Source organism: Stegostoma tigrinum, chromosome 8 (assembly GCF_030684315.1).
Source record: "Stegostoma tigrinum isolate sSteTig4 chromosome 8, sSteTig4.hap1, whole genome shotgun sequence".
Classification (NCBI taxonomy): Eukaryota; Metazoa; Chordata; class Chondrichthyes; order Orectolobiformes; family Stegostomatidae; genus Stegostoma; species Stegostoma tigrinum.
Genome location: NC_081361.1, coordinates 48,952,040 through 48,975,889, shown reverse-complemented (window position 1 = coordinate 48,975,889; position 23,850 = coordinate 48,952,040). Strand labels below are relative to the sequence as shown.

The following is a 23,850-nucleotide window of genomic DNA, read 5'->3' as shown; positions in this document are numbered from 1 at the left end:
GCCAAGTCTCCCACCAAGCCAACACCATTCTGAGATAGAAACATAGCACTGGTTCTGGGTCAGAATCCTGAAACTCCTTTCTAACAGTGCTGTGGATGTCCCTACAAATCAAGGCCAACAACTGATCAAGAAGGCAACTCACCATCAACTTCTCCAGGGCAGTTGGGGAATGGATAATGAATACTGGCCTGGTCAGCAACATCCATATCTCATGAATGAATTAAACAAAAAGTCTTTTGCAAGAAACTCCTTAACAATGTAATTTTCATAATGCAGGTTCAGCATATTTCTCCAGGAAACCTGGATGCTGAAATTGGTGTCTCGTTTTGCATTTGGCTCAGTATTTGTTTGCTCCAGGGCACTTCTAACCCACCAACTGTTCGAACTATTTCAATGCATCACCTCCTAGATGGGAGTTTGCTGTGATGATAGCTGTATCTGATGCCAAAAAATCTATTATCTTAATGCATCAGAGAATTTCAATGATAGACGAGAAGAGAATAAACAAACCATGCTTGAACAAGTGCCCTAGAAGAGTTCAAACAGGCATTTCCACTATTCAGGAATTGTATCTGACAATCATTTCCTGAATCAGTGAAAGAATTGTGTTCCATTGCACGCATGTGTAATATACTCTCTTACCCCTCCTTATGAGCAGAATATGAATGTTGTCTGGAATTTAAGGAAAGATAAAATTGAATTTCTTCGGAAAAAAACATCTTATTTTTTGAGATAACGAGGTGTAGAGCTGGATGAACACGGCAGGCCAAGCAGCATCAGGGGAGCAGGAAAGCTGACGTTTCGGGCGTAGACCCTTCTTCAGAAATGGGGGAAGGGAAAGGGATTCTGAAATAAATAGGGAGAGAGGTGGGGGCTGATAGTAGATGGATAAAGGAGAAGATAGGCAGAGAGGATACAGACAGGTCATAGAGGTGGGAGTGGAGCCAGTAAAGATGAGTGTAGGTGGGGAGTTAGGGAAGGGATAGGTCAATCCGTGGAGAATGGACAGGTCAAGGGGGTGGGATGAGGCTCGTAGGGAGGAAATGGGGGTGGGGCTTGAGGTGGGAGGAGCGAACAGGTGGGAGGAAGGATGCCACCGGAAGGTTGCAGGAACAGCACCTCACATTTCGCTTGGGAACTCTGCAGCCCAATGGTATCAATGTGGACTTCACAAGCTTCAAAATCTCCCTTCCCTCGACTGCATCCCAAAACCAGACCAGCTTGTCCCTGCCTCCCTAACTTGTCCTTCCTCCCATCTATCCCCTTCTCCCATCTCAAGCCCCACCCCTACCTACTAGCCTCATCCTGCCCCCTTGACCCGTCCGTCCTCCCTGGACTGACTTATCACCCCCCTACCTACACGCACCTTTACTGGCTCCACCCCACCTCTTTGACCTGTCTGTCTCCTCTCCACCTATCTTCTCCTTTATCCATTTTATATCTGCCTTCCCGACTCTTCCCTTTTATTTCAGAATCCCCTTCGCCTCCCCCATTTCTGAAAAAGGGGCTAGGCCCAAAACGTCAGCTTTCCTGCTCCTCTGATGCTGCTTGGCCTGCCCTGGTCATCCAGCTCTACACCTTGTGATCTAAGATCTTCCAGCATCTGCAGTTCCTACTATCTCTGAAACATCTTATTTTCTGTTGGTTTTGCCTGAGTTCCTGACTGTGAGTAAAGTTTATTGAGCATCATATACAAGTAGGATTTAAAAGAAGACAGGACAGATTTGGATACAAATACTCTTTAGTCCAAGATCTGTTCCTTGCAGAATACCAATCCTTACCATCTTCTCATTGTGTAAATTAATTGTTTCATAATCAATCCCATGCCCTGGCTCAAATACACTTGCTTGCATCTGCACTAGCTGGTTATAACCTTGCTAGAAGGAAATAGTTCACAATGTCTTTCGTTAACTTAATTCTTTGCACTGTTCCTATTTTTCTGGCATTTATAATTTCAGGAGTACTCTTAAGTTATCTCTAACAGAAAGAACACTCACTTATTGAGTACCTAGATCTGGATTTAGTTAACTGATTACGTCAGAAGACCAGTTACTGGTACAGAGGCAGCTAATTTGCACACAAGATTCCACAAACAGCATTTGAACACATTATCAGATAACACTAATGAAGTCCCCTCTAAGAACGTCCTTGCAGAAGATGTAAGGTTTTAACTTATCAATCTATTTCTTATTGCTTGTCCTTCTTGGAACAGGAATTAACTTTCCAGTTTATTACACGGCACTTAGATTGTGGAGAGATCATTTATCGACCAAGCATGCACAGTGAGTGGAATCGTTGCACAGGGAGAAGTTCAGCTCCTTTCTCCACTTTGGCAGCATGCATGCCAGCAGCTCCACTCTGACATTGCACCTACCTCCCACCAAGGCTCATGCTCTAACTCTCTCACGAATGCCTGCTACATCCTCCCTCACTCACGGTCAGTCACCTCAAGCACTAACCCTGCCTGCCCTCTGAGCTGTCCACTCTATCATTGAGAACACTTCCCCACCCATACCAACAATAACAGCTGGGCCACCCACATCCATCTCCCTGAATGCCTGCCCCTCTCATTCCAAGGAGGAAACAGCTCACAATACGGCAGAAACAGTCAGGACTGAGTGGTGGGCTGCCCGATTATTCAGCTCTTCACCCTCTATGAGGACAGCATCCTGGCTCTTGACTACCCTGACTGTCTAACTGACAATGCCCAACCCCCTGGGCTGCCCAGGACAGACTGAACCAAGAGCCCTGAGTGGAGGCCACTTTCTACACTTGACTGAGGCCTGCAGACGACCATGTCAAACTTTCCGTCTGTGTGAATATGGTAAATGGCATGGCAAGACAGCAGCTAAGTGAGTCCATCCAACTACCATGCACCCCCACCACCCCCACCACGACTGCACCACCCAATGTCCTCGCTGCAGCATTACAATGAGAGTTGCTACAGTAGTCTGAGATGCAGCACTGAAGTACTGAAGCATCTTGTAAGTGGATCAGAGATCTATCTATCATATGTTGGATGTCAATGTTTGTGGATGTGGGGTGCATGTGGCTGGCACTCATGGATTCGCTGCCTGAGGTATAGCTGCCTGGTTTATCAAACCCAAGTCATTTGGAGCAAGCAGTGAGCTGCATATACTGGGGTACCTGCTCTGACTGCCATGTCAAGAATTCTCAGTGTCTGGCTTATGTGGCAATTTTGACAAGAAAGGAAGCTGAATATTAATGAGACAAGTTGTTTCATTACCAAGCAATAAACCCTCTCAATCCCTAGCGAGTAAGCCAGCTTGCCAGTCAGCCAGTGCACAAAAGACAGAGTGAGTTGCTTCCATCATTGAGGTAGGCCCTGTTGGATTCCGTGTCCAAATCTCACCACAGCTTCATTGCTCAAGCTCCCACAAGGTTTTTCCAGCACAGTCTCACAGTTCAACTATTTCCAGCTTGGTATCTGTATTGTTAAAATCAATTGATAGACAAGAGCAACTCTGCCTGCGGAAGGACTTGCTTCAGCAAATGGTATCATTTATCGTCACCTCCGAACTACATCAGGGGTTTACGTCCCTGACTCCAGTACATATTTGCATGACCTTCACTCACTCCTCCCCCATTACCAGGTCCCGAGAATAAAGATTCTGCCATTCAGGGCACTTCTTTCATGACATCCTTTCAATTATCAAATCAAAGCTTGAAGTTTTAACAAATTATTTGCCTCTACAGCGACCCTTAACAAACATTTATTGGCTTTTTGAACTAAACCACAACAACAATTGGTTATGGATAACCACTCCATGCTTTAACAAATTTTTGTGCAACGAAATTATTCGGACCTATTTGCAGTCAGCAATAATTTTAAGTCATTGCTGCTTACTCATTGACATAGGCTGGATTTCTCTTCGAGCTGCCCCTCTTCCATCAGTTTAACTGTATCAGGATTGTGATTCTTGGGAATGAAGCAGCTTTGAGGAATTTCTCAGCTTTTTATTTCCCCTATTTACTGTCAGAATCCTTCATAATAGTCACAGTACCTCAAGTCTCACTACAGGAAAAAACTCAAAAGCAAATGTGTAGGCTCAGCTGTATCTTTGTATACCTCATGATGATATACATTATTTGACTGTCATTCTCTAAAGCAAACACTATTCCACATGTTTAAATTATTTTACAATAGGGCCAGAGAGGCTGAGCGAGCATTACACAGTAGCAGTACACAATATTTTCGGTTAGCATAGGATTGAGAATATAAACAGAGAACACTGGTGAGAAATAAAGAAGTGCAAAGAAGAAATGAAAATGTGCATTATAGTAGAAGCACTAAATGAATTTGAAGCAATAATGTATATTCATGGAAAGCCCAGGACACCAATTTTCTTAGAAAAACAATTTCTTCTGTTACTCTCCTCTCCTGAATGTGTCAACTGTTAATGTGAAGTGGCTCAATGGATGTGAATAATCTTCCAGTGCATCCGGCACAGCACTATCCTTCCTTCATCAAGTTTGACAGTGAATGATGACAGCTTGTTAGATTATGGAGCCCAGCCTAAACCTGTCCTCACTTGACAGCCACCCACCTGCACATTGTAAGAGCACAAGAACCCTGGCTCATTTCCCCCACTCCTTACTCCAGAGGACACTGAGACTTATTATAGTTAACAAACATTAACCTATGTAACATGGGGATTAATATTAAAACCTGCATGGTACATGTAACTGAGCACCATATTGCAGGGTTTATTCATTTACTCACTAATTCAAGTGCTTCCATCTCCACAAAGTTCATGAGGACGCATGCATCTTATGCACAGACACCAATACTTATAAGATCAAAAAGATAATTACAGACAGGAAGGCCTAAGTTGGTTCACAAATCTCCTCACTGAGAAAAACACTGTGCGTCAGGGGGATTGCTGTTTTAGACGTTTTCTTTTTACTGTATCGATTATACTGAGGCATTAATTTGTCTGGAGGATTTCTCTTTGGGAAAAATGCACTGTTCACTTGGAACTGGGGAAGGATCACTAGACCTAAAACATTAACTCTGATTTCACTTCACAGATACTGCCAGTCCTGCTAAGCTTTTCCAGCAATTTCTGTTTTTGTTTATCATTTTCTATCCTTTTGACATCCTCTGTTTTGAAACTGTCAGCACTTTTTATACTTCTTAACTTTTCTCTGGTTGAACTTTTTGTACTGAAACACAAAAATTCTCTCTTTGATCTTCTGATCATCTTTCCAATGTGCTTCTGCATTTTCTTGTATTCATTTCAGTGAGTGATTTCCCACTCTCACTGCCAGATGTGCAGAGGTCAAAACATTGCTGATGTTCACTGACAAAATATGCTCGAGGGTCTCCAAAGGTTTCATTTTTATTTGTCACATATGTACTTTTTCAAGGTGTCCTGGTGAAAAAGGGATAAAGCAAGAAAAAAAAGAGGGAAGCCAAAAACCAAATAGCAACACCAGTCAGACAAATATGAAGTCAAACAGTAAGTTATCATTTTCTCTTATCTCCTATTAGGTTCCCGATTTCCTTTCCTGAAGGAATTAACTCTTTCCTGGGACACTACGTACAGTTCTATGGGCACTAGTAGGAATATCATCCAACTAGTTCTCTTTGATAGATAAGCCTCCACAAGAAATGTCAGCAGACAACTTGACCTCTGAGTGATGATAACCAAGGTGAAAGCATACCCTCAACCAACTAGGAATGCAAGCAAGAGATAGCTTTCTGTGTGATTTTCAGTTCCCTAGGCTAGTGAGTGACACAGTCAATGTCACTGATCTAAATTAGTGGAGATTATCTTACAACAGATCCAGGATTGAAGCTGAGAGCAACCTCATTTTCAACATTCAACAACGCAGTCACATTTAAACCATGGTTAAATATCTTAATATCATCATCAAATAAAGTTTTTCCTGCACAGAAAAGTAACATGAGGGTTACAATTGTATTGTTCCTCTCTTTTGTCTTCCGGCTTCTGTGGTCATGATTAACGTCCAGTTATCTTGATAGCACAGTGGCTAGATTCTCACAATCACAGAACTGTTAACATGCAGGAGGCGGCCATTTGGCCCATCATGCCTGAATTAGTTCTATCACTACGTGCCAGTTTCCTGCCTTTTCCCCATATTCCTGCACACCACTTCTTTCCAAATAATCATCCAGTGCCCTCTGGAAAGCCTTGCCTCCACCACATTCACAGGCAGTGCATTCCATATCCTAACTACTCACTGTGTGGAAAATATTTTTCTTGCACCACTCTTCCTTCATTTACACGTTATTTTATAACCATGCCCTCATGTTCTTTCTTTAAGTGAAAACGATCTCTCCCTTTTTATTCCGTGCAGCCTGCTCAAGATTTTGAAAATTTCCATCAAATGTCCTCCTAGCCGCCTTGTCTCTAAGAACAGTTCAAACTTCGCCAATCTTCCCTCATAATTCAAGTTCCTCATTCCTCATATCATTTTTATAAATCCCTTCTGCACCCTCTTCAATGCATCACATCTTTTCGACACTGTGGCACCCAAAACAGTACATAAGCTTCCAGCTGAGCTCTAACAAGGGTCAGGTCCAAGTTCAACAGCAACTCCTTTCTCTTCTATTCTATGCCCGTATTAATAAAGTCCACGGCACTATGTGTACTCTCCACCTATCATGCCACATTCAATGATCTGTGTACATATGTATCCAGATACCTCAGCTTCTGCAGCTCCTTTAGAATTGTACCGTTCACTTTATTTGTCTTTTGATGTTCTTCTGACCAAAGTGAAGCACCTCACACTTGTCTTTGCATTGAACCCAATCTGCCAATTATTTGCCCATTCCACCAATTTAACTATGCCCTTTGGAGTTCCACACAATCTTATTCACAGTTTACAATTCTTCCAAAAGCATGTGCAAACTTTCCTCCTCTGCATCTGCCTTTACAAAAGAGGATGATTCTGCCCAGGCGATGATGACAAAGTTATTAAGCACCTCTGCTATCCCTCTATCCCAATTCATAAATCCCTTCTTTGGTCTCTAACTGGTACCTTTAACTACTCTCATTGTTTCGATGCGTAGCTCATAGAATCTTTGAATGCCTACAGTGTGGAAGCAGGCCAGTTGGCCCATTGAATCATAGGAAGGATATAACTTAGCTGGAAAGGATTCAGAAAAGGTTTACCAGGATGTTGCCAGAAATGGGCGGTTTAATTTATAAAGAGAGGCTGGATAGGCTGGGACCTTTCTCAACAGTGTGTAAGAAGTTGAAGGGTAACATTATAGAGGTTTATAAAACATGAGGGATATAGATACGGTGAATGGCCAGTGCATTTTCCCTATGGTGGGAGGTTTCAAGACTAGAGTGTATGTTTTTAAGGTGAGAGGAGAAGGATTTAAAAAAAATATAGGGGCAACCTTTTTTTTTTTACACAGAGTGGTTCGCACGTGGAATGAACTTCCAGAGGCAGTGGTGAATGTGGGTACAGTTACAATATTTAAAAGACATTTGGACAAGTACACGAATAAGAAATGTTTGGAGAAATACGGGCCAAACACAGGCAGGTGAGACTAGTTTGGTTTAGGAACATGATCGGCAGGGACTGGTTGGATCGAAAGATCCATGCTGTCTGACTCTGAGCACCACCCCTTTGAAGAACATCCCAGACAGACCCACCCCCCTACCCTATCCCTCTAACCCTGCATTTTCAATGGTTAATCCATCAAACCTGCACAGCCCTGCATACTAAGGGCGATTTAGCATAGCCTATCCACCTAGTCTGCATATTCTTGGACTGTAGGAGGAAACCAGAGGACCGGAAACCCACTCTGACACCGGGAAAGTGTGCAAATTCCACACAGTTGTCCGATGGTGGAATCAAACAGAGGGTATTCCCTGACACAGTGAGGCAGCAGTGCTAATCAATGTGCCCCCCCCAATCGCTCCTAGTTTTACAAAATTAGTTTTTGTCATAATTACACTCAACATGTCTCGGTTGGGAAAGGGGGAGAAAAAAAAAATCAAATGGAGGTATGATTCTGATTGCCAGAGTGGAAAATGCTTGAGTGACAAGACTGGAATAAGACAGCATCCGGTGGAGCTGGGATTCTCTGCTGGCAGTCACAAAGTCTGCGATTCTTTATTATCCAGGAAAACCTGTAAAACTGGTCACTTGAGCAAGATTCAAAGAAATGTTTATGTTTGCGGAGCTATATCCGGACAGAGGTGGCTACTTATCTCTGGTAACTGAGCTGGAATATAACCAAGATCAGAAGCAAAGAAGTCTCCTCCATTGGTTAATAAATTCTTTGTGAAGTAACATTGGAAATGCATTGACATTGCTCAAAGGGGACTGTCCACAATACAAAACTATCTCTAAAATTACCACGTACAAGCATCTCACTGGATGGCTGGTGTGGCAAAAGGAAAAAGAGTCTGAATGGTGCAGTCGAAAATTATTTTTTGAGGTTAAAGTGGAGACACATTATTAGGCCAGAGTGTCTTTTCATTTCTCTTGAGACCGCACAATATTTGAGCTTTGCATTGCTGAGGGAACATCTCCAATCTTTAGAAGCGAAACCAATTATACAATCATTAGCAAATAAAAAAAAACAAGCAAAGCTGAAAAGGAGAAGAAAAATTGTGATAATGAGGAACAGTCTGGTTATGATACAGCACCAAGGAAAATGACATCATGTAGGATAATGTTTTGAGAGAATGATTTGTGTAATCAGCTTTCAAAGTCTGGCAAGGTAAAACAAAATCAAAACAGGCTCTCTGCAGAATCAACTTTCAATCATACAATCTCTCTATTGTGTGATTTCAGAAAGTGGATTTAAAAACCTCAGACTCACGTATGCCCCAGATGGTATACATTGGTAGATCTACATGATGCCTTTTGTTTTAAGTTGCTGTTAACAAACATCCATGAACCATTATAGTAATGTCTTGTGACATCCTTGACAGAATGGAAATTACATCAACTTCTGTTGGCACCGATCAGCTCCTCTGCTCATGGTAAGTGGGTCTGGGACTGATTATGTGCCATTAAATTCACAGCCAATATTCTTCCAATAAATCTAAACTATTTTGCTGAAGAGTTCCCTCAGGTAAATTATACACACATGTTCATGCAATCACAACCTTCCTCGGATTTTTTTTAAGAACTTTTTTTTACTGATGAGAAGTTAAGGAATTGATATGGTTCAATGCGTTAATATTTAACACAAAAATCTATAAATGCATTTTATAAAGCAAATTAAACATATTTTCGAAATTATAGATGTAATTACAAATGTAATAAAGTGACAGTTTTTTTCCCTGCAAAGAAAGTGGATGTAAATTAATGTTGATCAGCACCTGAAAACTATGATGCCATTACATTTGCCTGATCATTTAAATGTGTGGCATTGAGTTCCAAATTATATAGTCCAGTCTTTGCTGAGTTAGCTGCTCTCGGCTGAAATCCTAGTAGCCTAAACTAAGCAAAAATGAAGGTTGATATTCCATTTATGACTGCTACCCAGTGACTATTGATATAAGCCTATTAATTATAGGCAACAACAGAATAAGACATATCACCACATTCAGCCCCGAAACTGCATCACAACACTCAGTGTTTTTAGGAATAAAAGCAGAAACTGGGGTGGAAAAGACATCACTTCATTTGAAATAAGAATTGAAGATTGAGAATTCTTTGAAAATCAAATCGCTGCATGAGCAACCATAACCTGGAACTTCCTACAGGGCACTTGTGAAAACAGAATGCATCGCAGCAGTAGGGGAAAAACTACAAATTCTGTGGACCATAGTTGTTTTTGGGCTGTGTTTTGCTCCTGATCACTTGCAAGGTGTGAATGAACAGGAACAGTCAACTTCTGAAATGCTGCCATCGTCACTGTTTATGAGCTGTTGTTGGAAAGACTGATCTGTTCTAGAGCAAAACCCTCCAATTTTTTTTTTAAAAGAACACCACAAATTGCTATTAAAATTGATAGTTGCTTAGGCAACCAAAACTGTAATCTCAAAGAATTACTTAGCCCCATCTTGCCCTTTGCTGACAATTTGAAAGAGCTATCCAATTTGTCACTTTCCAGTCTCTTTCTAATTTTATTTTGACAGTTACTATTTAATCAGCTTCCACCATGCCCTGGGCAGTACATTCTGTTTCATCACAAATCACTGCTTAAAACTATTCTCAGCTCCCCTCTGGCTCTTTATCAATGATCTTAAATCCAAGTTGTTGGGCTACTGACTGTCTGACTGGCCAGTGGAAACAGTTTCACTTTAGCAATTGCGTAAAATTTCCTCCATTTTAAGACCTTTATTACTTATTCCTTTAACATTCTCTGCTCAAACGGGAATCTTTTCAACATTTGGTGACAAACTAAGTGTCCTTGCACTTGAAAATGGCCATAAGAAAGGGAAGAAAAACAGCAAGAACTGTGCATCAATCTGCATTTCAGCAAATTCCATTTAAACGGGGTCTGGACTCTTGCCTTCTTGCCTTCACACCATCCTAGTCCTTACACAATCACGATCTTTTCCGAACAAATTAAGCTGCAGTTACAGCACTTCAGAATGAGGATCATCAAATGTGGATGAACTCTCTGTTTCAAACCTCGCAGATGCTGACTGGCCTGCTGAACATTTCAGCATCTCTGTTGTTACTTTGATTTCCAGCTTCTAATTATTTTGATTTTATAACGAAGCATGGATTCAAATGTAGTTCCTTAATATGTCACACTCAACTAGATGGACCAGGGCACAATTTGTTTTTTTTAATGGTCTGATCTTGACATAATCTCAATGGTCTATTAAAAATGTTTACGTGCTTTTTGTTTGATTTTTTAAATGGTTTGTACTTCATTCTCACTAGCTCGTGTATTAGGTAATGCAGTCACATTGTAATAATCGTTTCAGCATTTGTGTGGGCATATTAGGTATATCAACTCACATGGATGGAAAATTAGAGTTAATCATACCCTCAATTATAGCTTCAATAAACTTAAAGCTGCAACATACAAGGCAGGTATTGATTTTTTTAAAATAAGCACAGTATTTAAATTGGCACAAGACAATAGCCACAAATTAACAACTCTTTTTCAGAATAACTCTACACACGGAAAAAATCTTTTAACCTAAGAACATATTTTTGCAGGTTGAGAAGGTCACAGTTAATGCATTTCCATCAGCCATATGGAAGGATGAAACAGTTTAAACAGGTGTTTACCACCCTTTTATTGCAATTCAAATCTCAATCTCAATTTTAATTTTAACAACTGACACAGTTCAAAATCCTGAAGAAGAGTTATTGGATACTTTCGCCTTCTCTATCCATAGATGCTGTCAGACCTGCTGAGTTACATTTTTCATTTCAGAACTCCAGCATCTGCAGCACTTTGCTTTTATACTATTGTTTAGTTTTTCATCCAGCTCACAATTACTGAAGTAAGAAAGGTTTGTGGTCAGGAAGAATGCGTAATTAAAAGAGTTTAACTTTTATTATATCAGACATATACAGTATCATCATATCAATGCCTGCTTTCTGTTCAAATTGGTGCTTTTGTTTTACAATTTACAGGGCTGTTAATGACAGGGCTCCAATATAAACACAGTAAACATTTCCCAGCAATGGAAAATTAGGTATATTTCAGATCAATAGCATATACTAAAATAAACTACACAAAGTCAATTCAACCACCCTAAACTAAAGCCCCAGAACCAATCCCCATTAACTCAAACCAAAGGTTTTCACAGCGTAAATTCAACAATGGGCAGAATGAGCAAACTCCACGTCGACAGTCACATGAAAATGGAATTGAACCCAGGTCCCTAGCACTGTGAGGTAGCTCTGCTAACCACTGAGCCACTCACAGTGTTGCAAAGATTGCCATAATTGAACGGTCTTATATCCACCCCATACTATAACCTGTGACTTTGAAATGGCATAAGATATTGTTAAGGCAGTGCTTTTTAAGAAAAGCTACGCTGTAAATCATTGTTGCATGATTGTTCTGTTAAAAGCCAAAATTAAATCTGAACATTTAACTTCATGATGGTCTTGTAGCTTAAGACAATTTAGCTCAGACTTGTGCGATATGACAATTTCTGTAGGTTTCCTGCCACAATTCAAAGTTGTGCAGGTTAGGTGGATTGGCCATGCTAAATTCACCATTGAGCCTAGGGATTTACAGGTTATGTAGATAAAACATGGGAAATATGGGGTTACAGTGGTGGGGGAGTAGTTTGCTCTTCAGAGGGTCAGGACGGAAGGGTCAAATTACCTGGGTCCACAATTTAGGGATTCTATTATCATAAAGCAGCAGTACTTTTACTGACATTAATGGGAGAGTTTACAATAACTATTTTCCTTAAGTGTTTGAAATAGGGTAGCCATTCAAATGGGATAATTGGGTTGGTCCAACATATAATGACAGTCTTCGGGACAACTTCCAAAAGAAATTCAGGAACTTCAGACTCTCTCAGGATGCTAAATAAGCCATTGGAATATGGAAACTGCAGACTTGCACCCAGGTGAAAACCAACTCCATTAAACAGGAAGTGCCATGCATTCCTAAGGGTCCTACTCAGAAGATTTTCTTTATCAATCTGTTTCATTTGTTCAAGGATATGGACATTGCTTCCAAGGTCAGCAGTTGTTGCTTATTCTTAATTGCCCTTGAAAGGATGATGGTGAATTACTTTCTAGAATCACCACAGTCGATGTGGTGTGAGTACAGCCACAGTACTGTCAGAAAGGGAGAGGAAACATTTGACTTTATCAGCGGTGCACCACAATCACGTAAGCCTTTGCTGAATTCGATGAATCTGCTGGAACGCTGACTCCAATGCAGATTGTAAAACCTTCGCCCAAATTGTACAACTGCAACCTAAAGAAAAGCAAAGTGAGAACTCGGAAGTGGGCATTCAGCCAATGACTGTTCTTTCCATCGACCACATGCAGTTTACCCTCGGATAGGACCTGAGCTACATTTTTCATCTCCCTCAAGATTCTGCAGTTCTGGTAAATTACACTAAAAGTCTTTCAACCCACAAGTACGTCTAAGACCGTTTCTCTTCCTTGGCATAACATTTCAGTGCTATTACAACTCAGGAACCATAATTTTCCACATAGCTTATTATCATCTTTCAAGTTCTTACAGATGTTCATTTTTTCAGAAAAAAGTGTTATTTGACATAATATTAACTGCTTTTGTTATGAGTAATTCCTCATTTTTGTTAACTATTAGGAAAAAAAATTACACTGTCAGATGGTACTTAAATCTCAGAAGCTTCAAAGTGGCAATTAAGTGACTTACTTACTTCTAGATTATCTATTCCTCTCTCTTCTAAACAAATCTGGATCACATATCAACTTAATTTTATTTTTTTCAAATGATTTCAGTTCTGTCAGTCACTTCTCATAAGTTAGCCAGTGATGGAATGGCAATTTCATGCTCTTTAATTCTCAACATTGCTACAATAAGAATTAAGCCTTTTGGCCTCTGATTTGGCGGGGGGGGGGTGGAGTTTGCATTTCCTTAATACTTTACAGCCAGTGAAGTGCACTTGAAGCTTAATCACTGTTATGATGTATGAAATGCATTAGCCAATGAATGCTCAGCAAACTCCCACAAACAGCATTGCGATAGAAACCAGAAAATCTGTCTTTCTGTGAATCGAACTGAGAGTTAAAATTTGGCCAGAACCCCAGGGGTAATTCCCCAGGTTTTTTGTTGAAATTGTGCCAGTGAATCTTCACATTTACCCAATCAGGCAGTCAAGGGCTTGGTTTAGTATCTCATCCAAAAAGAAGGTACCTCTGACAGCATTCATTCAGTGCTGTACTGGGCTATCAGCCTTGATTTCTGTGCTCATTCTGTGGATCTCAAACCCAGGAGCGTTATAGGTGGGAGTGCCACCAACTGAGACACATGTAATAGCCACGGCTCAGTAAATGGACTGCAACAAACTTGCAGAATCAATGGTGTATCTCTGAAAAGACCCCAAGTTCTGTATCCTAGGATCAATAAAGTTGCATGTGGAAGCCCCTGATCAGAACCTCAGTCATCAGTCATTATCTAGCAGCTCATCCAACGGCCCCTTGGCCTAGGGGGTACATTTTGGGTGGATTGGGTTTGAGAGGAGTAATATCACTGCTGACCATCTATCTGTCCGTATGCTATACTTACACAGTGATTACTCCACAACGATCCGGAACTAACTGATTACTTGTCCAGCCCGCTCCCTTGACCCATTTACAGTTACTGCAGTAAACTGTAGCACCTCTCCGTTTAATCTGACTCAGATCAGCTACACAGCACAGACCAGGGATTAAATATTAGCCCACTATGAGCAGAATACTTGCACAGTCACGTTCTTGTTCCAATTCAGACTTTAACAGCTTACGCTTATAAAGGTGCCTACAGATGTTTTTGAACATTTAGCACAAAATTCCAACTGTTAAGTTATTGGGTCAATTCCATAAACATGAAAAGCATGATAAAACATTCTTAACAAAAAAAAGTTAAGTATTGCCAAAAGTTTGCATTCCACAATACAGTACAATCTAAGTTATCCCCAGTTTTCTGCACTTGAGCACTCCACTCATTGTTTCAGATGCCTCATGAGTTCAGAGGTACTGCATGAAAATCAAGAGAGTCTCATTCTACACATCAACCTCATCTAACAAAAAAAATTCTCCTTATGTTGCTGAAACCATCTCACAATGCTCAGTAGATTGTATTACCAAGCTGTAAAGTGTCAGGTTTCGTGGCAACTCTATTTCTTTCCCCAGAGATGCTGCCAAATCTGCTGTGTAGTTCTAATATTTTCATTTTTTATTTCAGATTTTCAGGGTCTTCTACATTTTGCCCTTGCCTTTCGTAAAATCATACTTAATTAACTCACATTTTTCCAATTGATTGTTAATTTTATCCCAGATTATTCTTCCTAAAGCTTTCCCTACATAGCACATAGAACATTACAGCACGGTACAGGCCCTTCGGCCCTCAATGTTGTGCCAAACTGTCATACCGATCTCAAGCCCATCCAACCTACACTATTCCATATACGTCCATATGCTTGTCCAATGGCGACTTAAATGTACCTAAAGTTGGTGAATCTACTACCGTTGCAGGCAAAACGTTCCATTCCCTTACTACTCTCTGAGTAAAGAAACTACCTCTGACATCTGTCCTATATCTTTCACCCCTCAATTTAAAGCTATGCCCCCTCGTGCTCGCCGTCACCATCCTAGGAAAAAGGCTTTCCCTATCCACCCTATCTAACCCTCTGATTATTTTATATGTTTCAATTAAGTCACCTCTCAACCTTCTTCTAATGAAAACAGCCTCAAGTCCCTCAGCCTTTCCTCGTAAGACCTTCCCTCCATACTAGGCAACATCCTAGTAAATCTCTTCTGCACCCTTTCCAAAGCTTCCACATCCTTCTTATAATGCAGTGACCAGAACTGTACACAATACTCCAAGTGCGGCCGCACCAGAGTTTTGTACAGCTGCAGCATAACCTCTTGGTTCCGGAACTCGATCCCTCTATTAATAAAAGCTAAAACACTGTATGCCTTCTTAACAGCCCTGTCAACCTGGGTGGCAACTTTCAAGGATCTGTGTACATGGACACCGAGATCTCTCTGCTGATCTACACTACCAAGAATCTTACCATTAGCCCAGTACTTTGCCTTCTGGTTACTCCTACCAAAGTGCATCACCTCACACTTGTCTGCATTAAACTCCATTTGCCACCTCTTAGCCCAGCTCTGCAGCTTATCTATGTCTCTCTGCAACCTACAGCAAGCTTCATCACTATCCACAACTCCACCGACCTTAGTGTCGTCTGCAAATTTACTAACCCATCCTTCTATGCCCTCATCCAGGTCATTTATAAAAATGACAAACAGTAGTGGACCCAACACCGACCCTTGCGGTAAACCACTAGTAACTGGTCTCCAGGATGAACATTTCCCATCAACTACCACCCTCTGCCTTCTTTCAGCAAGCCAATTTCCGATCCAAGCCAATTTCCCTGTGCTGAGGTTAAACTGACTGACTTGTAGTTGCTAGGTTTATCCCTACACTTCTTTTTAAACAGTGACATTACACATACAGGCAGCAATCCCACTACATGAGAAGGATTGGGAGATCATTGCCAATACCTGCACAACTTTCACCTGGGGCTTCACTCACAGGACCCTTAGATGTATTCTATTCAAGCCTGGTCACTTATAAATTCTAATTATGCCCAGCCTTTCTGGTACTTCATTTTTGTCAATGTTTAGCCCATCCAGCCTCTTAAATACCTATTTTTACACAATGACTTGGTAGTATCTTCACCAGTTGGTAAAGACAGATGCAATGTACTCTTTTGTAACTCAGCTGTGCATTCACATATACAATCTCTTTCTGGCCTCCAACTGGCCTCTTGGATCCTGTTTCTATTTCTAAGCCTATGGAAGATGTCTAGATTTCTTTTTTATGTTTATTTCCAATCTCTTCTCGTACTCTCTCTTTGCACCTCTGATTTCCTTTTTAACTTCTGCTCGCACTTTCTATATTCTGGCATGTATTGTCAACCAGACAGCTATCAGGTACAACCTGTTTCTGTTGTGTCCTACTCTCCATTTCTTTTCCCATTCAATGAGATCTGGCTTTAGATGCCTTACCTTCCCCCACACTCATCCACACATACTTTGATTATACCGGAACCATTCTCTCTTTAAAGACTGTTTTGACTGTCAATGTTTGATTTGGATTGACTTGGGATGAACCTGTTCTTATCCCATTGCAAGTAGCTCTCCTTCAGATTGCTGCAATCCCTTTTCCATAGCAAACCTAAATTGTAAAATGCTATGATCACTGTCACCTAAATATTCCCACAGGGTCATTTCACTTACTTGACCCAGCTGATTCCCAAGAACCATATCCAGCAATGCCTTGTTCTTCCTTGGGTCATAAAGATACTGATCAAAGATATTTTCAGACACAGTTCTCCCCGTTCTCTACCCTTTACACCTTCAAATCTTGATTAGGGTAAATATCAGAGTTCTATCGTTTTACATCTCTTTGGAATTTACCTGCAAATATGTTCCTTCATTTTTTTCCCATTAGCTGGTCATTAGCAGAGTAAAATCAATTGAATAATAATGCTTTAATTGCTTTTGAACTCTAACTAAACTATTCTCCACCCCTCCAGAACATCCTTTCTTTCTTGAACTGTAATGTCCATCATAGGGACTGGTTAGTGCAGTTGGCTTGCTGGTGTAGTGTGTGCAGTTTGGAAAAATGCCAACAACACAGGTTGAATTCCTGTTTCAGCTGAGATAGGCTTGGGATTCTCCAACTTATCCTGCTCCTGACAGTGAAAGGCAATAGAAAATTGCCACTGGGGAAAACCATGAACTGTCAAGGAAACAACTCAGAGTGAGGCATCAGCAGACAATGAGCCATGGACCTGTCTTTGGATATTTTAAAACTTTTATCTCAAGACGGTTGGAATATAAAAGCAGCGATATGCTTCCGAGACTTTATAAAGCTTTAGTTAGGCCCCATTTAGAATACTGTGTCCAATTTTGGGCCCCACACCTCAGGAAGGACATACTAGGCCTGGAGAGTGTCCAGTGGAGATTCACATGGTTGATCCCTGTAATGGTAGGTTTAACGTACAATGAACGTCTAAAGATCCTGGGATTGTACTCATTAGAGTTTAGAAGGTTGAGGGGAGATCAAATAGAAACTTACAAGATAACGTATGGCTTAGAAGGGGTGGATGCTGTGGAGTTGTTTCCATTAGGCGGGGAGACTAGGACCCGTGGGCACTGCCTTAAAATTAGAGGGAGTAAATTTAAAACAGAAATGAGATGACATTTCTTCAGCCAGAGAGTGGTGGGCCTGTGGAATTCATTGCCACGGAGTGCAGTGGAGGCCGGGACGTTAGATGCCTTCAAGGCAGAGATCGACAAATTCTTGATCTCACAAGGAATCAAGGGCTACAGGGAGAGTGCAGGGAAGTGGAGTTGAAATGCCCATCAGCCACGATTTAAATGGCAGAGTGGACTTGATGGGCCGAATGGCCTTACTTCCACTCCTATGTCTTATGGTCTTATGGTCTTATCACTTATCTGGAAGTCCAGTGGACCTGGTTGATACATTGCACCTATCCGTAGCCCCTTTATCCCCAGAAATAATATAACATTATGGTAGAAATGAAGGTCATGTCATTGGCAGTCTGTGGTCTAGTGAACTTTCTGCATTCCAGAGGACGAGCGTGTTTATTTAATATCACTGACTCAGTGTTTTTCAAACAATGAGCCAATTTCCTTCTCAATCTTCTCCCAGCAGTTTCTATTTTCAATTGCTTTTAAAAGAAATCTAAAGAAATTTTTGGAGAAGTCTGTTCCAGTGCGTAGAAAATTTCAGCGTCTCTACACTAAATTACAGAAAATCTGGACTCGTGAAACAGGTCTAAGCCGGTTTCTGTTGATGCTTAACCTTCACACAAGGAGCAACCCTAATCTCATTTGTTCAGCCTGTTTTATATTCCTTTATCCCCCTTCCTTTAACCACTTATTTGATCTCATTTTACATGATGACATGGTCTCCGCTACAATGGTTATGCTTCATAGCCATCAGAGCTATGTACTAAAACGTTCCTCGTACTTCCTTGTCCTAAATGTTTTATATTTAACTTCATGTCTTTGTGCCTTCATTCTAAACCCCTCAATCTCTGCAAACACTCTACTTCTTTCTACTCCACCCCATCTCTTTATCATTTTAAAATATCTCAATTGCATCATCCCGTAATCTATGTTTTGATGAAAAGAGACTCCATTTTGTTTTAACTTGTCCGAGCAAAGTCCCTTTTCCCTTTCTGCTGAGATGTCATCAGCATTGAAAACCCAAAAAACAATTCTTTAAAAAACTCAGAAGTGTCAAGGTAATGTGAAAGTTATGCCAGTTTCTCAGAAAAAAAAACAATGATGTCTAACTAACTTCTCATGGTTTTCCAGGGTAAAATTCAGTTCTTTAATACTCAATTTTACAGAGGTGCAGTTACCTTCTTCATGTTTAGATATTAAAGGCACCATTAAGCTGGCAGTAAAAATGTTTCACATTATGAAAGAGGGCTGATAAGTTTATAGCGGAGCAATGCTACTAATGACATGAGCCCATAGGCAGTTAAGCTTTTCAGAAACTTGATCCATCATTTCAGTGTCTTTTATGTGCCCTCCAATTACCCTGGGTAACCTTATTTAATGTTCACATCAGAAATTTTAACACAGGAAGGATGCATAACTGGATCTGATTTCTTGGTGTGGCTCAGTAAATATGATGAAGGAAACCATATCTTCCCATTTACAAATTTAAATCGTGCTTGTCAGTGATACCCAGATTATAATAACCGGGTTTGTCTTGATATTTCGGATTTGTTTCAGTCTTGGGTTCTAAATCTGCAGAAAGCAGCTTTTGTAAGTTAGGCCTACAATTTCTTAGAATGTGTGACACATTCTTGGGCATGTGATATAGGAACTGAACACATGCAGCGACACAGTCATTAAGTAGTAATTAAAAGTCCCAGAACAAGCACTGTTCTGGTTTTGGTTGTTCTTTGATGTGAGACTGCAATTTGGAAAATGATTATGGGCTGAATCTTAACTTGATACAACACTTAAGTCTTTTTGGAAGGTGTTTTTCCGCGAGGCCCAGCAGGTTTTCTCACTGTAACTTAGTAAACTTACAACATTAACACCTACCCTGCTCCCTATGGTGTCTCATTCTGGGCCTGACTTTTCAGTGTCAGGGCCAGAAAAACTTAGCACCAAAAGATTGTCATCGTTTTCCTGTGCTATCATTGACAGGCTGCTGGGAGCCAGACTAGCATTGGCAATCAATATAATTGCAGTGTTACCACAATGCCATGCTGTGCCTGGCGCAGTCGGTATGGCTGGCACTCCCTTGCACGTGTTAGAAACAGAATTAGAATTCACTGTACGGGAGTACAGTGAAAAGTGTACAATGTCGCCATTCCCAGCCCCATCTTAAGTACAAAGGTACCTAAGCACAAAATCTTGGGTACAAAGTTGAAAAGTAAGGAAGTAAAGTTAAAAGTGCAACATTACAGTCCTTCTTTGATTTGATTTATTGTAGTCACATGTGCCTAAGTACAGTGAAAAGCTTTGTTTTCGGAGCAGTACAGTACTTAAGGTACTTAGCCATGCCAGTCTTGCAGTCCCCACAAGGATTCAATCTCTTCCACAGTGGGCTCAATCTATAATACCATTCTCTCATCCTAGTTACTGTTTAACCAACTTTATCCTGTCCAAAGCTGCGTGTTCTCTGAACACTCTCTATAAGCGACTGCTACAAGTGTTGTCAATACCCACTGAAGACCCACATTATCATTGTCCAGGAGGGAAACATTACATGCAGACAAATGTAAAAATGAGCTTTTATTTACAAATAGAGAGACAGAACATCAACAGAACCAAGTTCGCCCCCACTATACAAAACAAATTTGGGAAAGATGACCAATGCCTGTGTTTCATTTTATGATGATCTGTTATCCCCAGCTCTCATCTGTTGGATAAAAACCAAAAGAACTGCGGATGCTGTAAATCAGGAACAAAAACAAAGTTGCTGGAAAAGCTCAGCAGATCTGGCAGCATCTGTGAAGTAGGAACGTTAACAGAAGGACAGTAACAGAGTTAACGTCTCGGGTCCGGTGACCCTTCCTCGAAGTACAGTGCGGTACTATGCAGCTAGGAACAGGATAAAGTTCTGAGGAAGTGTCAATGCACCCGAAACGTGTTTTCTCCTTCACAGATGCTGCCAGACCTGCTGAGCTTTTCCAGCAACTTTGTTTTTGTTCTCATCTGTTGGATGTGCATATCAATGAGGCCCTTCCTGGCTTCCAGCACTCGATACAGCTGAGCTCGGTCAGGAACCAGGGCAGTTTGGTCCTCCTTGGGAGACTGCTTCCATTTCCCTGGCTCCTCAGTGTACGATGGTACCTTGTTGTCAGATCGCATTGATACAGCACAACACACTAGGATGATGCAACACACTCTGTCTGGATTACACCAGAGGGCCCATACCCCCACCCCAGACCGGTCCAAGCGGAGGAACTGCATTTCCAGCATCCCTATTGTCTGCATCACCATGCCCTGGGCCAAGACATTAACTCTGTGTTGGTTCAGGGGCTGTACAATGGTGGCAATGAGCCATGGTTGTAGTGGGTAGCTCTTGCCCTTCCATAACCAGTGTTGTAAGGCAGCTGGGCCGACAAACATACCAGGGACAGAAGACGGCACCAAGCGTGGCAGCTGCAGGAGCAGTGGTCAGGGCACACATCTCCAGGAAGTGGTAACACTAATCACTGCTTACACAGTCATTAACTGGGTGTAATACCTTTGTGTTGGCAAATTTTGCAGCATTGTGCTATGGCCCTCTCAGCCCTATGTGTGTAGAGTCAATAGTGCCCTGCATCGAGAGGAGGCCAGCAATATTTCTGAATCCTACTGTCCAGGCTGCAGCACTGGCCTTATCACTGGGGAGCAAAATGATCCCCTGTGACCTTGCTCCAATGACATGGTCTCTCTTCTGATAGATTTGTGGCTGTACGACTCAGAAGTCCCACACAGGTCACCCATCACTCCTTGGAATGATGGAGTCACATAGAAATTCAAAGCTGCTGTCACCTTCACAGTGACTGGGAGTGAACGGCCTCCCACTCCTACTGCCTCTGCTCCCAAACCAGTGACTGGGAGAAGGTGGTCTCCACTCCTGCAGTTTCCAGTCCCCTTCCAGTACCTGACAAGGATCTGTCACTGTGTCTCAGAACAAATGCATCGTGCTCATCCCCAGAACTGGAGTCAAGACTAAGAAACCTCTGGGCCTCCCGCAAGCCCCACACATGCTAAAGGGTCCAGAGGCAGCAAAAACCCTTCCTGAGCTGCTCCTCATTCTCCACGTCAGCCTGCTGCTGCTCCTGGGTTTGCTGCCAGCCCTGCTCTTCCTGCATGCACCTTCATAGGAAGGCAGCCACAACAACCAGTATCCCACCTGCAGCAGGGCACAGGACCCCCTGTGGAAATGACCTTCATTGGGAACACAAGGAGCAAGACAGGTTCTTAGGTGTCGGGGAGTCATGGTTGGTACTCCCTACAGAGCTGAGTGCACTACTGCACACAGCGAGACATGTTGCACCCTGGTAATGAGGGCCATGTCTCCATCCTTTATCCAGTTTCAGCCTCAGCAAGTTCACCAACTTAGTGAAAGTGCTGCACAGTCTGAATGACCAGCACCATTCATCAACTCAGGAGTGTCTACTGAGCTCGGAAACTCTTCGTATCCCAGATCCATGTCAACTGGTCAATATCTTACTGCATTCAGTACAGATCATTGTTAAACATACCTGGCAGATGTGGAAGTGTTGGTGCTCAGCTCCCACAACACACCCTTGGAAGTTACACAGGTAATGGTTCATCTTTGGCCAGCTTTGGCCTTTTTGAACATCATTGCTGCTCACTTCATCATTGTTGAGATGCCCATGTACAATTCACAAGCAACACCAACAGTAGGTTAAAGTCCAATATCTTGATGAAATATATGACAGTAATAAGAAGCATTTGGTTCTGTGGGTAATGATAACATGGAGTAGATGGAAATTCACAAAAAGTGGAACTAAAACATCTGCTTCGATTGGTTTGAGGATTAAGAGCAGTTCGGGTAACACATGGCACAATAATCATATTTTGAGCTTCTTAGAGCTTTTTTACAACCTGTTTCCAACTATGTAGCTTCCTCTCTTACATCCATTAGATTTAGGCTATACAATGAGAGGAAAATGCAGCACCAGTATTCTGGATTTATTGTTCCAACAGGAAGTGTGAAATGCATGGTTGTAGGTATGAACAAAATGCTATACTCGGGTAAAATCTGTCCCTCATGAAAACAGTACAGTCCAAAGTCAGAGGTTCTGTAATTTACACTGTGATAAAAGCAGGAACTTCTCATTGGAACTGTCAGGATTATGTGGTATGGAACGTAGAGTTAGGAGTCTGATCACCTTTCCTTGCAAATATAAACAAGATGATACATCATTTTGCAGCAAAAGTTTTTTTTTCTGTGCCTTTCACGGCCTGCTGCCTTCGTATCAGCAAGACAGAGCTAAGTGAAAGCATGATATTTTGCTTGTCTCTTGATGACTTCCTGTCTAATTCTCAACATTTATCTTCCCTCTTTAATATCACCTGTAAACGCAGAAACACAACTCTGACTTCCTTCATCCAAGTCAATCATATCTGCAGAAGTGAAAAGATGCCATAGGTTTAAGGTGAGAGGGGAAAGATATTACAACCTTTTCACGCAGATGGTGGTGCGTGTATGAAATGAGCTGCCAGAGGAAGTGGTGGAGGCTGGTACCATTACAACATTTAAAAGGCATCTGGATGCGTATATGAATGGGAAAGGTTTACAGAGATATGGGCCAAATGCTAGCAAATGGTACTTGACTCATACAGGGTATCTGGTCGGCATGGACAAGTTGGCCAGAATGGTCTGTTTCCATGCTGTATATCTCTATGACTCTATGAGGTCCCAGTGTGTGTGGCATCTGTCAGTCTCGAGAGGCTACTGCGACATCTTGGAAATCAAGGAACTTCTTTTTCCTCTCCCCCTCTGCCGCTTACCTCCCGATTAATTACAGTATGCACATGACAAAGTTAGCTTCAAATCCTTGCACACTTACTCTTGATCAATTTTGTGAAATCTTTTCAAATGTTTCCCAAAGTTCATAGACAACATTTTCAAAAAAAATTTAACACAAGCTGCCCTTTGCAAATCCACACTGACTG

At 41.5% G+C, this 23,850-nt stretch overlaps 1 protein-coding gene across 6 annotated transcripts in view; it reads right to left on the bottom strand.

Moving 5' to 3' along the window:
• Window positions 1–23,850, bottom strand: part of ror1 (receptor tyrosine kinase-like orphan receptor 1) — a 280,910-nt gene that overhangs the window by 107,906 nt on the left and 149,154 nt on the right. Inside the window, exon 1 of one of the 6 annotated variants that reach the window (XM_048539651.2) lies at window positions 13,305–13,383. The exons of the other annotated variants lie outside the window; for them this stretch is intronic. The gene's annotated coding sequence lies outside the window, so the exon portion shown is untranslated. Of the gene's footprint in view, window positions 1–13,304; window positions 13,384–23,850 lie in introns of those variants that run through there. 6 annotated transcript variants of the gene reach the window in all.